At 37.6% G+C, this 13,885-nt stretch overlaps 1 protein-coding gene across 6 annotated transcripts in view; it reads left to right on the top strand.

The window, feature by feature from the left end:
• LOC149562842 (protein cornichon homolog 2-like) overlaps positions 1 to 13,885 on the top strand; it is a 132,486-nt gene that overhangs the window by 31,266 nt on the left and 87,335 nt on the right. The gene's annotated exons all lie outside the window — the stretch shown is intronic.

Raw genomic sequence — 13,885 nt, 5'->3', positions numbered from 1 at the left:
TACTTAATAACTTGAAATGAAATCGATTTTAACAACTTTAAGGAAAAATTTATTCTAACTATTGGAAGTAGAAACCATGCAACAATACCAAAAGTTCTTAATCACCATGCAAGTCACAACAATGAGAAAGAAAAGCGATTTTGAAATTATCTTAGCAACAATTTTCTCCGACCCTTTACAAATAAGAGCAAATGGCCTTATATAGAGGCCAAAATTTACAATTGACATTAGACATAAAGAGGCAAAACCAACGATCCAGATTGGATCCTAGAAACCCTAATTAGGGTTGCCACCCCATTGGCCAATGAGAAAGTGCCACCTCATCAATGGACCAATGAAAAAAGGAAAAGTGGCAACCAATGAGAAGGCACCAAAATGGTAGCCAATTAGAATTAGACACTTGTCCTATCCAAGAAGAAAGAGAAATTGCCACTTGGGCTTACATCAAATGATCTTTTAATATAGTTCTACCCTTTTCTTTCATCTTTTTAGCCAAAGTAATGAACTTGGCTAGCTTGTCGTTAACTTCCTTCATGGGAGGACAAGGTGTGTGTTTCATCTTGAGCTTAGCTGAATTCATCATGCTGCTTGTTGCTTGTAGTGTCTTCTCATGATCCTTCTCATACTCTTTTGCATATCCGATAAAGGCATTGAGGGAGGCAAGGGTGCCCAAATATTTCTTCGTGATAGCAACCTTCCCTAACTCATTTAACTTTGATCCCAAGTTTGTCTCATTGACGCTCTCCTCTTTGATATCTTCAAAATCAAGTGCAGCCCCAACATTGCGCATCATGGTTGAAATAGAAGTGTCAACGCCTGGCTTGTGCCGTGCAATCTCGTTCTGTACCTCTTCAAGTATTCTCAATCTGATAGTCAAGACAACAAACCAAGACTCCATAGTACTCAATCCTCCTTCATCCACCAACTTGGCTCTCTCCAAATATTTCTCCTGTAACTCAATGAATGCATGTAGCTTGGGAATGGCTAAATCCTTGACTGGAAGGAAATCCTTCCATTCACCTTCAAATGTTCTGAATTTATCTCTAATAGCCTCTAATGACCTGAATGTCGAGACAAAGGAAGGCAAGAAGTTTCGCCTGTCTTGGATTGTATCATGGATCCAATCCTTGACTTCACGCAGTTGAGCCGATCTCTTTTGTGTTGCTCCTGCTGTCTTGAGGAAGGGCTGCTTAGTGCAACTGTTGGATAGGATGGCAATCTCTCCAATACTTGTTCTCAGCCTCCAACCTTACAATCCTTTTGTTTGCCTTCCTCAACTTTTCTCTGATTGAAACTATGCCCTCCTAGATCTCCTCACATTCCATGTCATCCGTATTTCTTCCCAAGTTATGCTCTATGTCATGTCCCCATTTTGGAGGCAATTTGATTTAATTAATTTAATTAATTAAGTTGTCCAAAATAATGAATATTTTATGAGGATGACTAATTAATTATTTTAATTAAATAAATAAGTGATATTAAGTTAATTATTTATAAAGTTATCAAATAAATAAATATTAAAAGGTAACTATATATTTAATTAATTTAATAAAGTGACTTGAATTATAGAATATTTTTTATAAAGTCACTAATAGATAAAATAAAATAATGTTTTAGAAGTTTTTGGAGAAAGTGGAGAAAAAGAATAAATAGGCACCCCGGGCTTCATTCTAATCATCCAATTGTTTATTTCTCTCTTGACATCAAATTGTGATTCAGTCACATTGTCTATTGTGGAGCCAAGTGGTTTCAGATAGTCAGTTGATCTTTGGGAACGAAAACTCCCTTGGATTAGCATAACTGACGAAGTGAAATATCTTCTGAAGGGTTGCACAATTGGAAGTGATACTTTAGTCACTTCAGCTAGGGCATCATTGGGCCTAAGGCCATTTTCAGCATTTCAGCATTTCAGGAGGCAATTTTAGCAGGGCCGAAATTATTGGAGGTCATTTCTAGCAGGTCTGCAGGCTGAAAAAGCAGTCCAAAAAAAGCAGGCCGAAAAAGCAAAATCGAAAAAAAAAGTAGTCCGAAAAAAGCAGGCCGAAAAAGCAAAACCGAAAAAAAAGGCAGTCTGAAAAAGCAGCTCCGAAAAAAAGCAATCCGAAAAGGCAGTTCGAAAAAGCAAAACGAAAAAAGCAAATCTGGAAAAAGCAAGTGGAAAAAGAAGATCGGAAAAAAAAAGCAAGCAGAAGGGGCAGCATTGAAAGAAAATATTACAGCCGTCCACAATTAGGTTCTTCACTTCTCATTTGGCATATTTTCTGAGAAATATAGGTTTTCAGCTGAGTACAAAATATAGCTTCAGCACTTCATTATTTCACCTTGTACTTGTCTTTGTTTGCCATTTGGCATTATTGGTATCAAAGGAAGGCTAGGATTTTGCAATTGAAAGAGTGTTGTAATTTTTAGATTATCTATATTGCAACCCTAGAGTTGATGATCAGCTTATTAGTTTGCATTCCAATTGTTTGACAAAATGTCAATTGGCTGTAAGTTCTCTTTTTGGCATAAATAATGTTATAATTTTGCATACTAAGTGTTTATATTAATGCCACTTGGTTGTAAGTGCATTAATGCCATCTTAGGTTGCATCCAAAGTATTTGTCTTAATTACTAGTTGCTGTAGCTGCATATTGCAAATAGTTAAGTCTCATATTTGTATTGAATATTGTCAAAATTAGTTGCACATTCATGTTAGGTCATTGTTTAGACAATCTAGAGTTTTTGTAAGCATTCTCTTTGATGCAAATCGAAACAAGAGTCATTGCAGCAATTTGAAAAGTTATATCAGTCATATGACCCCTTGTATGCAAAGTGTTTGACAAAATTCTTCGAGCCTTCAATCAACATTTTAAGGTCGGATTTGAGCAGGACCATTACAGTGGTATCAGAGCTTTCTTGCAAAGTGTTTGACGAAATGCCAAACAACTGAAGTATAAAGATTTTTGGTTTTTGAAGGAGTTATAACCTATTGGGGTTATTACACTCTACTATCTCGTATTCCTAAGCTGCAATCCCATCCAATGCTTTGTTAACCATTGGTATAGCAATCTGAACTTTTCGGTGACCATCGCTATCGCTCCTGATTACCTTTGCCATTGTTTCTGGTTTTCGCTATCACCCTTTTCTATTAATCTTTGGATGTCCTTAATTGTTCGGACAGTCACTACCTCGCCTCTTGGCACAAGCATTTGCCTTAACCATAGTGGTGCAGTGCATCTCCCCAAATCTAGATTTGGTCTAATTAGCCGATCATCACTAATGGCCACGGGTGCCTGGCTTACTTCCTCAATATCAATTGGCCCATCTTCTTCTCCACTAGTAACTGTCATGTCGTCTCCACGCTGATTCTCTGAGAGAGGAGAGTACTCAGTGCTATCACTGTAACCACTTGATTCTGAATCAAAGCTCACCTCTACCATGTTATCTTCTTGACCTCTAGCCTCAATTATACTTTCCCTTGATGGCACTGCATTCTGTTTCTTTTCTGGAGGTTCTTGATGTTCTTTACCCTTTTCAACCTCCAAACCTCTCTTCTTGCTTCTGACTATTCCTTACTGTCGACTACTTCCTTCACCCTTCTGTCCAACTAACTCCGCTGGACCTTCATTTGGTTTCATTTTTTCATAAGTAAGGTGTACCCTTTGTAATTTCCTCAACTTCCCATTGTACCACGACTCGGTGTGCAAATCAACTGCCCTTGTAACTGCCTCCAAGGAAAAATCCTAATGATCGTTCCAATCCACTGGATTCAACTCTGTTCCCTCCACTGTATTATAATCTTCTCTCAACACATTTTCATCATCCTCCAGTTGATCAGGAATATCAAGGCCTCTTCATTTGATTGCCCTCATCATGTTCACTGACAATCTTGAGAAAGCTAGCTTCCTCATTTGAAAGTCATCTCATGCATTGGCCTAGAAATATTCTGTAGTAGGAACATGTTTGAATGTATTTCCATGAGATGCCTTGATAAGGCCATTAGGATCAAATCCCTGCCTTGCTGTATACCATGCTAGATGATCCCATTCCAATTTTTTCTCCGCAGCTGCAAAGGTGATAGGATTGGGGCAACTATCATTGCCAATTCCAAATGAGAAGGTAATGCCTGTTTCACCTTTAAGTTTCATCATTTTGTCATAATGCTAAAGTTGCTTAGCCAACTCCATCAAAACTACCTTGGCAGTGGGTACCTTGGAAGTCTTTGGGACATACTGTGCTTTTTGCTACTCTAATATAAGTGAATTGTGGGAATTGGATGAACCAACTCCCATACCTCTTGACTTTCGCTTCTGCTTCCAATGAGAGCCTCTTAGCAGGTGTCCCTGCAATATCCTTATCGTTTTCATGGCAAAGGCGTCACAAAATATCTTATAGTCTTTGTTGTTGTCTTTGTTGTTGTGCAAGTGAAGTTATGAATAGCATTCATGCACCAAACATTGCCCCCACCAGTTACCAATTACTCCTAAAGCCTTAAGTCCTGGATTTTCATACAATCTCGCAATCAGATAGAACAGATAGGATGCCATATAGAATTGCTTTTGATTTTGTACGGTCCTAAGTTGCAATTCTAGATTCTCACTTATGATCCTAGCCCAATCAAATCTTCTTTTTCCTTTTTCAATTTCATCAATAAAGAAGTACATCCAGTTTTCAAATTGCATATCTTGAGCTAGGCCCATGATCCGGCTGAGAAGCACAATGAGGTCGCCATACTCTGGTTTGAAGTCTGACATGGTGAGCCTTGATGATCTGGTAACTCTCTTCTTGCCCTCATGTTGCCAATCCCGCCTTAGATGAATGAAATAAGCCTCTTGGTTATCCTGAAATGATTTGGCTGCCTGATCCATCATTACTACTGTCACACTTTTGTACTGAGGGATGTTAAATGCTTCTTAGATCACTTGTCTGCCGATGTTGGCCAACACTCTCTTCCCTTCATCAAAAATGATGGATTTACTAACCAAATCAAACCGGGATGCACATTCCATTACCAATTCTGGACAAGGCAAAGTAGGAGGAAAGGCCGTCGCATGTATAATTCCGCTCCTGTATATCTTCTTTGCCATGGGGGATTGTCCTTCCCTTAGTTTGTCCTTTAGCTGTACCATGTTTATTGTGCCGATTTTGGTATCACTTATTCGCCTCACTTTTGAGAAGGTGGTCTTAGGCATGATGTCTTCCTTGTCTTTTTTGGTTTTCGTTCCCTTTGGGTTCTTGCACTAGCATCTACCATCCTAAACACTTATTTCTGCCCCTTCGTTCTAAGTGATATGGACTACCCTTATCAATCTTCAATCTTCTTTTTGTTGATGGATTTTAACTTATTTTTGCCTTACCAATTCTTATCACTATACTTATCAATCTCCAATCTTCAACCTAGGGGTGAGACTACCATTTATTTTTGCCTTTTCGTTACCTTAGGATGGACTACACTTATATCTCCTAACTTCAACCTAGGGTGGTCTAGCTTATTTTTGCCTCGCCAAATGTCCTATCATGGAATCTACACTTATCTCTCCAATCTTCAACCTATAGATGGGATGATGAAGTGGTGGATGATGAATGCAAAAACATAAGGGAAACAAAACTGAGCAAGAATAAGGAGTGGGATCCACCTTTAAACCAACTTTCAGCTTTAGAATGAATTGAATTTTACCTTTACCAGTAATCGGATTTCCTTTGCAGTTCGGATCAGACCTAAGAAAATTCAAATCTCCTTGCAAAATCAGAATTTTAATCTTTTTAAAACTGCCAACACTTTGCCAAGGATCAGATCTTCAATAATGCATCCTCCACCAAATAAAAAGTTGCTTCGATCTGGTGTAAAAATCACAGCCCCTTAGCAAAAATCAGAACTTTAAAAAAAATCGCCAAGGCAAGAGGAAAGAATTCGGATCTGCCCTAACAAAATCTCCAAGCAAGCAAAATGCCTTCTTTAGAAAAAAAATCGCCAAACAGTTCCAAGCTGCTCCTTCTTAGAAAAATCACTAAACACTTGAGAAGGCTGCTCCCAAAAATCGCCAAGCAACAAATCTGCTCCAAGCTAGGAAAATCACCAAGTAGAGAAGAAGGCTTGTGATGGAATGAGAAATGAAAGAGGAGGGAAGCCCTCTTATATCACACTCCCATACTTCTTCCAAGCTAGCTGACTAGCCCTGGGGAAGACAAAAAATTAAATTAGGCCACCATTAATGGTCCCAGATTAAATGCCAAGCCAAAATTAATTTTGCCAATAGTGAAATTTGCACTTTAATTGCCGGTTAGGACCAAAATTGCAAAATAAAATTATGAAAGCCTTAGAGATGTTAAACATTTTCATTTAATAACGTTTTGGTAATTAAAATATCATTAAAATCAGATTTAGCAAGGTAAAATCGATTTCAACTTTAATTCACCAATCCTTTTTAAATATTTAAAAAAAATCTTCTAGGCAATTTTAACCAATTTAATGCACAATTTTAAAATCAAATCAAATTTTACTTTGTTGTATGAAGAATTTAATTGCTGGTCAACACTTGTTTGCAATAAATTTGGGTGTGTTATGGTTAGCTGTTGTAACCAAGAATTATCTGTAAAACCAAGAAGAATTGTGACCAATATCTGCTATAGGGGATAAGTATGATGAAAGAATATCAGTGAATGAGTGAAGTGTGAAGAGAATATCAAGTATCATAGCCCTTTTATCCCTAAGGTGCATCCGCCTAAGCCTTGCAGAGCTTAAAGAGTAGAAAATCCCTGAGATTTTGTTCATCTTGGGTCCAGATCTGAAGAAATGCATTTTGATCAGAGGAAGTAGCTAACCCTTAGGCCTATTATTTTCTTCGGCATTTTGGTGTTAGGTCTTTGCTACCTAGTAGCTTTAAAACACCAACATTTGATGACTTTAATAAAGAATAGATTATTTATATATATCAAATTTAGGAGAGAAAGCTCCCAACGCTATAACATCGACAGTTGCAACTTATGGAGCATTAGCTAGAAGTGTTGATTTAGTAAACCAAAAGTTAGACATTATGCGGGTAGCTGTCTCTATCATGTTCTTTGTGCAACATAGTTGCAAAATTTGAAGATGAAATATTCCTCATATTCCTGGTTTTTATGCTTGTGAAAACAAATTTAAACTCGAGCTCATTCCATCTAAACTTGAGCTTCTTCCATCAAACTAGCATTGATTCTATTCGCAATATTTGAATTGATCAGGATTTAGGGAACTCGATGATTGCAAAATCTTGTCATTCTTGGAAAATATCCAGTCTTGCTATTATTCTTTGTAATAGTGTTAGCTTGCCAATAATATTGCCAATTTACACAATGAGTAGTTGGGATTTGGTTTGGTGTACCATCAACTGTGGTTGGTACTGAAATCTTCTTTGATTAACTTCTTTTCTATAACAGTTTGTTAGTGAGTTCTATGTTGTTGTTGATTAGTCCAAGTGAATGTTGTTTCTTACATCCACAAATTGGCAGTTGACATAACTTCTTCCCTAACTTCTGGTTCAGTTTGTGGTATTTCTAAGTTTCTAATGACACACTTTATGTTGACGTCAAATCCATTTCTATTTTTGAGATAGGGATTCTGCTCATATTGATATCAGGTGAATGCATTTTTGTCTACAATTTGACATACCTCATTCTTTATTCTTGGTTGTTTATTGTTAGGTATGCTATTTGCTCCCTTGACACTTGGAAGTATTGTATACAAACAGTGATTTTTGTTTTCTCCTTATAATGCTCTTTAGGTTCACTGATGATAACATGCATTTAGCTTGAGATCTTATTTGGGAAATAAATAGTATTACAATAGAAATACTTATGAATGACAACAATGGCATGTATACAGTTAACAGGAATAGATTGCAGCAGGATGGTTATTTGTCCAGAACTATGAGTCTAAGGAATAGTTATGGGACTCGGACTCGCCTCTGACTCAAAAAGTCAAAATTGGGCTCCGACTTTGACTCGGCGACTGGACTCAGCAAAGACTCGGAAAATAAAAAAAATCATGAAATTCAAAGATTTTTAAGGATTTAAAGATTTTTCATGCATCTTTTAGTCAAATAAACATCAAATACACAATAATTGAGATAAATAAAAGCTACTTAATACACACACACAATTTTGCATAGATCACACAAGTATAAAAGCGAATTTTTAAAGGAAAAAAATTGAATAACATAATATATAGTTATAAATATAGTGTCACTGCAGTGTCAAATGTTTACAATATTCATGGATTATGAAATCTATGGAATCAAAAGTTCAAAACATATATTAAAATAGTAACTAGAGTATAGAAGACTAAGGCTCATAGTAGCCTATGTCTTCTTGTGAGTACGCTAAGATAAGTCATGGAAAACTCTAGAGCCATCCTCTCTCCTTGTGTCAGAGGTTTAACCTCAGGGGCATCCTCATCCTCATTCTTATCCTCATTCTCACCCTAACTTACATAATCCTCATCATCAGACTTGGATCCATCACTCCTAGCCTTAAGGTCCTGTACTCGATCTTGTCGCAGTCTAGCCTTCTTGATTGCCGTCGATACTACCTCAGCCTCTGATCCACTCGATCAACCCACTCCACATCTTCATCACTGAAGACAGGATCAACAATCTCTGTTCCACTCTGCATGTGGATCAGTAGTCTCTAATACAATCGGTAATGTATCGGTGCCCTGGATCTGTCTATGGCGAAGGCGAAGGTTGTAGTGAACAAAGACAAGATTATTCAACTTTTGCATTGCCAACCTATTGCGCTCCTTTGAGTATATATGGCCGAATAGATTCCAATTGTGTTCGCATCTGAATGCACTAGATGGCTAGCTCAAGATGTGAATCGCGATCTTTTGTAAATTTGGCACCTTAGTGCCAAACATCTCCCACCATGCATCTGAAACAAGAAAATTTTAATTTAATTCAATAACTGTGACTTTATCAATTTAGAATGGTAATAGAATTAGAAATAGGGATGTAGATTTTTAAATGTGCTCAATTTGTCATCAAGATAAATTAGAATAAATCTAAATAGTAGATACTAGAATCAATGACTAAAACAAATGTAATCAAAATGGAAAGTATAAAATATGAATGTAAAACAATTTAGAAAACAACACAAAGAAATGCAACTTTGCACAAACAATGGAAATATAAGTAAGTTTGTAGAAACCTCCTCCAAATGCTTCCTTTAGCTCCTCTCAGTGCTTAAGTGCAAGCTACAAAGTTGCACAAACAATCAGCAATCGATATGGGAGAGCCAACCGGATTGCTAATTTTTCTCTCAAAACTGTAAGAATTTGCCTTAAGGCAAAATCACCCAAGATCAAGGAACTCAAGCACAATCACAACAATAGATCAAAAGAGTATGATCAGAATAATGATATGATATTCAATTTAATGTAAAAGTATACTAGGAGTGCTTGTATATAAAGGCCTCTGGAATGCTTCTAGAATGCCTAGGAATCAGCAACATGATAAGTCACACAACCAAGCACATGTCCACCAGGTGTGGGTTATCCTCCATTAAGCACAGGAGTAAGTGCGATGATGAGAGGATAAGCCTACAAAGGTGTAGCACGCAGAATTATGTTGTAGACACCATTTGCTAAAATAGGAGTGCTAATAATTGTGCTGTCTACATGACAACTCAGTTAATTATTCAAACTCCAGTGTTGTAGACAATATGTGCTGAATTAGAGTTGCTTACTCCAGTGTTGTCAACATGACAACTCATAAGAATATGCAAACTCCTAAGTGTCTCACCTAAGAAATAATAAAATAATGCATTTACCTAAGTAAACTTAAGTAAAGTGTAATAATTAAATACTTATTTACACCAACACCCCCCCTTAAGTGCAACTTAGGGGAATGCACTTAAGCTTATGAAAGCTAGGATGAAATGCAAGATGGCTCCCGACTACTAGTTCATGTTAGGTACCCATATACAAAAGTACAATGCAATCTCTCATAAAGCGGAGAAAGAGGGAAAACCTCGTGGGAAAAACCCTCCCCCAAAAAGAGAGATGAAAAATCAAGATGCATGGATGGATGGATTAATCAAAACCCCCCCATTATGACATACATCAAGTATATACAAAAGAAGTATGAGAAGAACACAATCCTAATAGAGGAAAAGGTACCCCCCCCCCCAAAAGAAAGAGAAGAAGAAAGGAGACGAAGTAGTCCCCTCCCAAATGAAGAATGCCGATCAGTGATAGCTGCTCCAATGTAGAAGCTGATCCATGATTGCTGAATAATGTTCCTCCCCTTTGAAAGAAACAATATCATAGGTACATATGAGATGCTTCCCCAATGTGTAGAAAGAATCCCAATGATCAATGATGCCTTTGAAATCTGCTCAACTGTCCTTGTGTCGATACTGACCATCGCCCCTTCCAACATTGCTTAAAAGAACGAGTGCAGAGCTAGCAAGGATGGATGTAGAACCTGTCCCAAAGAACCATCTCCTCAAATGATAAAGAGACCTCCTGCAACTTCTGTACATAAGAATCCACAATCATATCAACCTGTGTAGACTAATCATGTAGAGAATGGACAAGAGGGTCAGAGTGAGCCCTCGCAACAACTGAAGAAGGATCTTCTATATCAAAGAGAAGATGTATATGATCAATGATGTCTCCCAAATCAGCTATGTGTGACTACACAAACAAACCTGAAATATTTGTGAAGAAGTCATCCACTAATGCTGGAGCTGGAAGACAAGGTGTACCCTGTTGTGCTGGACCTATCACTATGGCTATTTATGCACGTGGAATGTGTTGATGATGTGAGCACACACTGCAACTGTCAAAAGGATCCCACATATCTGAATTTGTTGAATCACTATTGGTGGTGTCACTATCAGTTTCCATCGTATATGAAGTGCGGAGAGGATTAGAGGATAAGCTAGGTGAATTTTCCTCTCTATGAAAATCTCATGTGTCTCAGGATCCATAAGTCTGTATGCCTTAACATTGTCTTCATATCTGATGAAAGTACAAGGCCTAGGTGGTGGTGCCTTGCATCCCTTGGAAGAAATGTTTGCCTATATTGGACAATCGAAGACTCTGAAGTGTTTCACAACTAGTTTTCTGCCCCACCATACCTCAAAAGGAGTCTTTCCATCTAAGGCATTATGAGGAGACCTATTATGTGATTGGCGTTGCTTATAGCTTTGACTTCAAGTGTAGGATCAAGAGACTTGGCATGTATCATGCAACTTGCCATTGACTTAAGAGTTCGTATCCTCAGTGCTGCAACATCTGTCTTGTGCAGACTGAATGTTGGTGGATTCTAAAGATCGATACCCTCAAGTTTGCAAAAGTCTTTAAGTCTTGTGTTCACATATTTGCTTTCATTGTCCATCCTAAGAACTTTGATGGCTTTCCTTGATTGCTTTTCAACACAAGTCTTGAAGGCTAGAAACTTGTCCAACACTTAATTCTCGTGATGAAGAAAGTAGACCCAAGTGTAGCGTGAAAAGTCATCAATGAAAGAGAGGATATAGTGACCCTTGTTGATAGATGTCACTGCAAAAGGACTTGCTAGTACCATGTGAACCAACTGAAGAACAATTGGTGCTCTTGAAGTCTTCCCTTTATCAAACTTCTCCTCTAGATGCATACCCACTAAACATGTTGAACATTCACCCTTAGAAAAGTTGATTGTAGGTAGACCTTTGACCATATTGTTTGAGCAAAGTTGATGAAGATAGCAGAAGGCAAGATGGCCATACCGCTCATGCCATAATTTGGTTTGTGAATGAGATTGAGTCAACAAGGCATGTGAAGAAGACTTAGGCACAAAGTGGGAGAAAGAATACAACCTTGCGTTATGATTAACTTTCCCCATTGCAACCACTGAATCATCTGTGATAGTGCGCACCATTACTGAATCTGGAAGGAACTCAACTTTATTACCATCTCCATAGTGAGTGATTTGGTAAATTGAGAGAAGATTAGAGCTTAGGTTAGGAACATAGAGGACGTCTTTGAACTCTCCATTTTCCATCTCCACATGTCCTTTCCCTTCAACTTCCATTTTTGTATTATCTCCTACAAAGATGTGTGGTACCTTAGATTGCTTAAATGAAGAAAAGTCTCCTTTTGAAGAACCCATATGATATGAGGCACTTGAGTCAGGAATCCATTCCGCTGAAGAACTTGAGTTTTCCATAAGTGCTTGCCCTTTGCCCTTTGAATCTGAAGACGAAGATCCTTTCTCTTTATAAGCATTAGGCAGTGGAACATTGTGTTTCTTTATGATGTTCATTAACTCACCAACCTTTTTATGATAACACTCATGTTCATCATGACCCAACTTCTTGCAATAGGCACACTTTTTCTTCTCCTTATTAGTGTCTCCCTTCTTATTTGAATTTGAGGAAGACTTGCCTTGTTGATTTGATGGTGGTGTTGTCTTTTCTGTATCCTCTTGTGTGTTATTTTTCCACTTCTTTTTCTTGCCCTTTCCTTTATTTGAAGTTTGAGCAGCTGAATTTTGAGAACCCTCATTATTAGCCACCAATGCCTTGGATGACTGCATAATCCCCATTGATCGCAACTTCTTTTCTTCATCATCCAACAGTTGAGCATAACGATCAAAAGTGACTTTCTAATAGGCAGCCCCTAATTTAGTCTTTGTGGTATTGTAAGAAGAAACAAATGTGGAGTACTCAGATGATAGTTTATTATGAATGAGATAGATTAACTTGTCATCTTTAATAGGACTACCACTATCATCAAACTTCATTCTTAATTCATTCACTGTTATGATAAAATCCTGTATAGAATCAAATGTCTTAAGATCTAGGGAGACAAGCTCATCTTCAATTTTGTAAACATCCTCCTCAGACACTTTACCATGCAGGTTTTTGAGGGCATCCCAAGCATCCTTGGATGTTTTATACTTCTCGATCTGATAGAGGATTTTATCTTCAACCCCCAACATAATATCACCTAGGGCTTTCCTATCTGCAGATTCCCAAACAGAGATTTCACTTTTAGATACTTGATCACCTGTTGGTAGGGTACCATCTACACACTGAAAAACTTCATTATGCATTAATTGACACCACATTTTAATGGACCATGTAGCATAGTTATGTGGTGTTAATTTTGGAAACTTAAAATTTTCCATGATGCAAGAAATGAAAAATAAGAGCAAGAAAAGAGGAACACAACACCAAGAAACACCCCCCCTTTTCACTCAATCAAGAAACCCCCTCCCAAAAAGATGCTTTTGGCACTTTATTCTTAGTGCGTTTACAATAGCCACTTGCCAATTTTGGCCTTAGTGGACTTCTGATTTTTCTGTTTACAACCTCTTTATAGAGTACAAATCTGGAACTTTACAATGTACAACATATATACAACAATTCTGAAGTTATATCAAAGCATTACAAAGCAGAAAATGACTGAATTTTGAAAGTGATATTTTTGTCCACACAAGCCTATAATTTGATTGCAGGTTTGGAAAGTAGACGAAAAATAACGCACTTTCAAAAAAAATGGAACCTAATTTCGAGTCTAGATGAGCCCGTACGGAGCAATTGAAGTTGCAAAATGCAGGATTAGACAGGTCCAATTGCCAAGACACAAAATTTATGACAAATTCGTGCACCAAAACCATAAAAGAATTGCACCACTGAAAAGTTCAGGAAATTCTAGCTGAAATAAAAAAAATTGCACCTGATTTGGAGTCCGGATGACTGAGTTATGGCCTCTCAAAGTTGGACTGTCAAATCAAAAATAAATCTAGAGAGGGCTCTAATCAGCAAAAGACGAGGTTAAATTTGATAGTCAAACGACCATCGTAGCAATTCTATTTGGCGTCCAGATGACAGTCAAACGATCGTCAATTTTATGACAGTGAATTGCCGATGTCAGCGA

The sequence above is a fragment of the Cupressus sempervirens genome, chromosome 4 (assembly GCF_028749045.1).
Source record: "Cupressus sempervirens isolate cs-2001-9-10 chromosome 4, ASM2874904v1, whole genome shotgun sequence".
Classification (NCBI taxonomy): Eukaryota; Viridiplantae; Streptophyta; class Pinopsida; order Cupressales; family Cupressaceae; genus Cupressus; species Cupressus sempervirens.
This window is presented reverse-complemented; position numbering and strand designations above follow the sequence as displayed.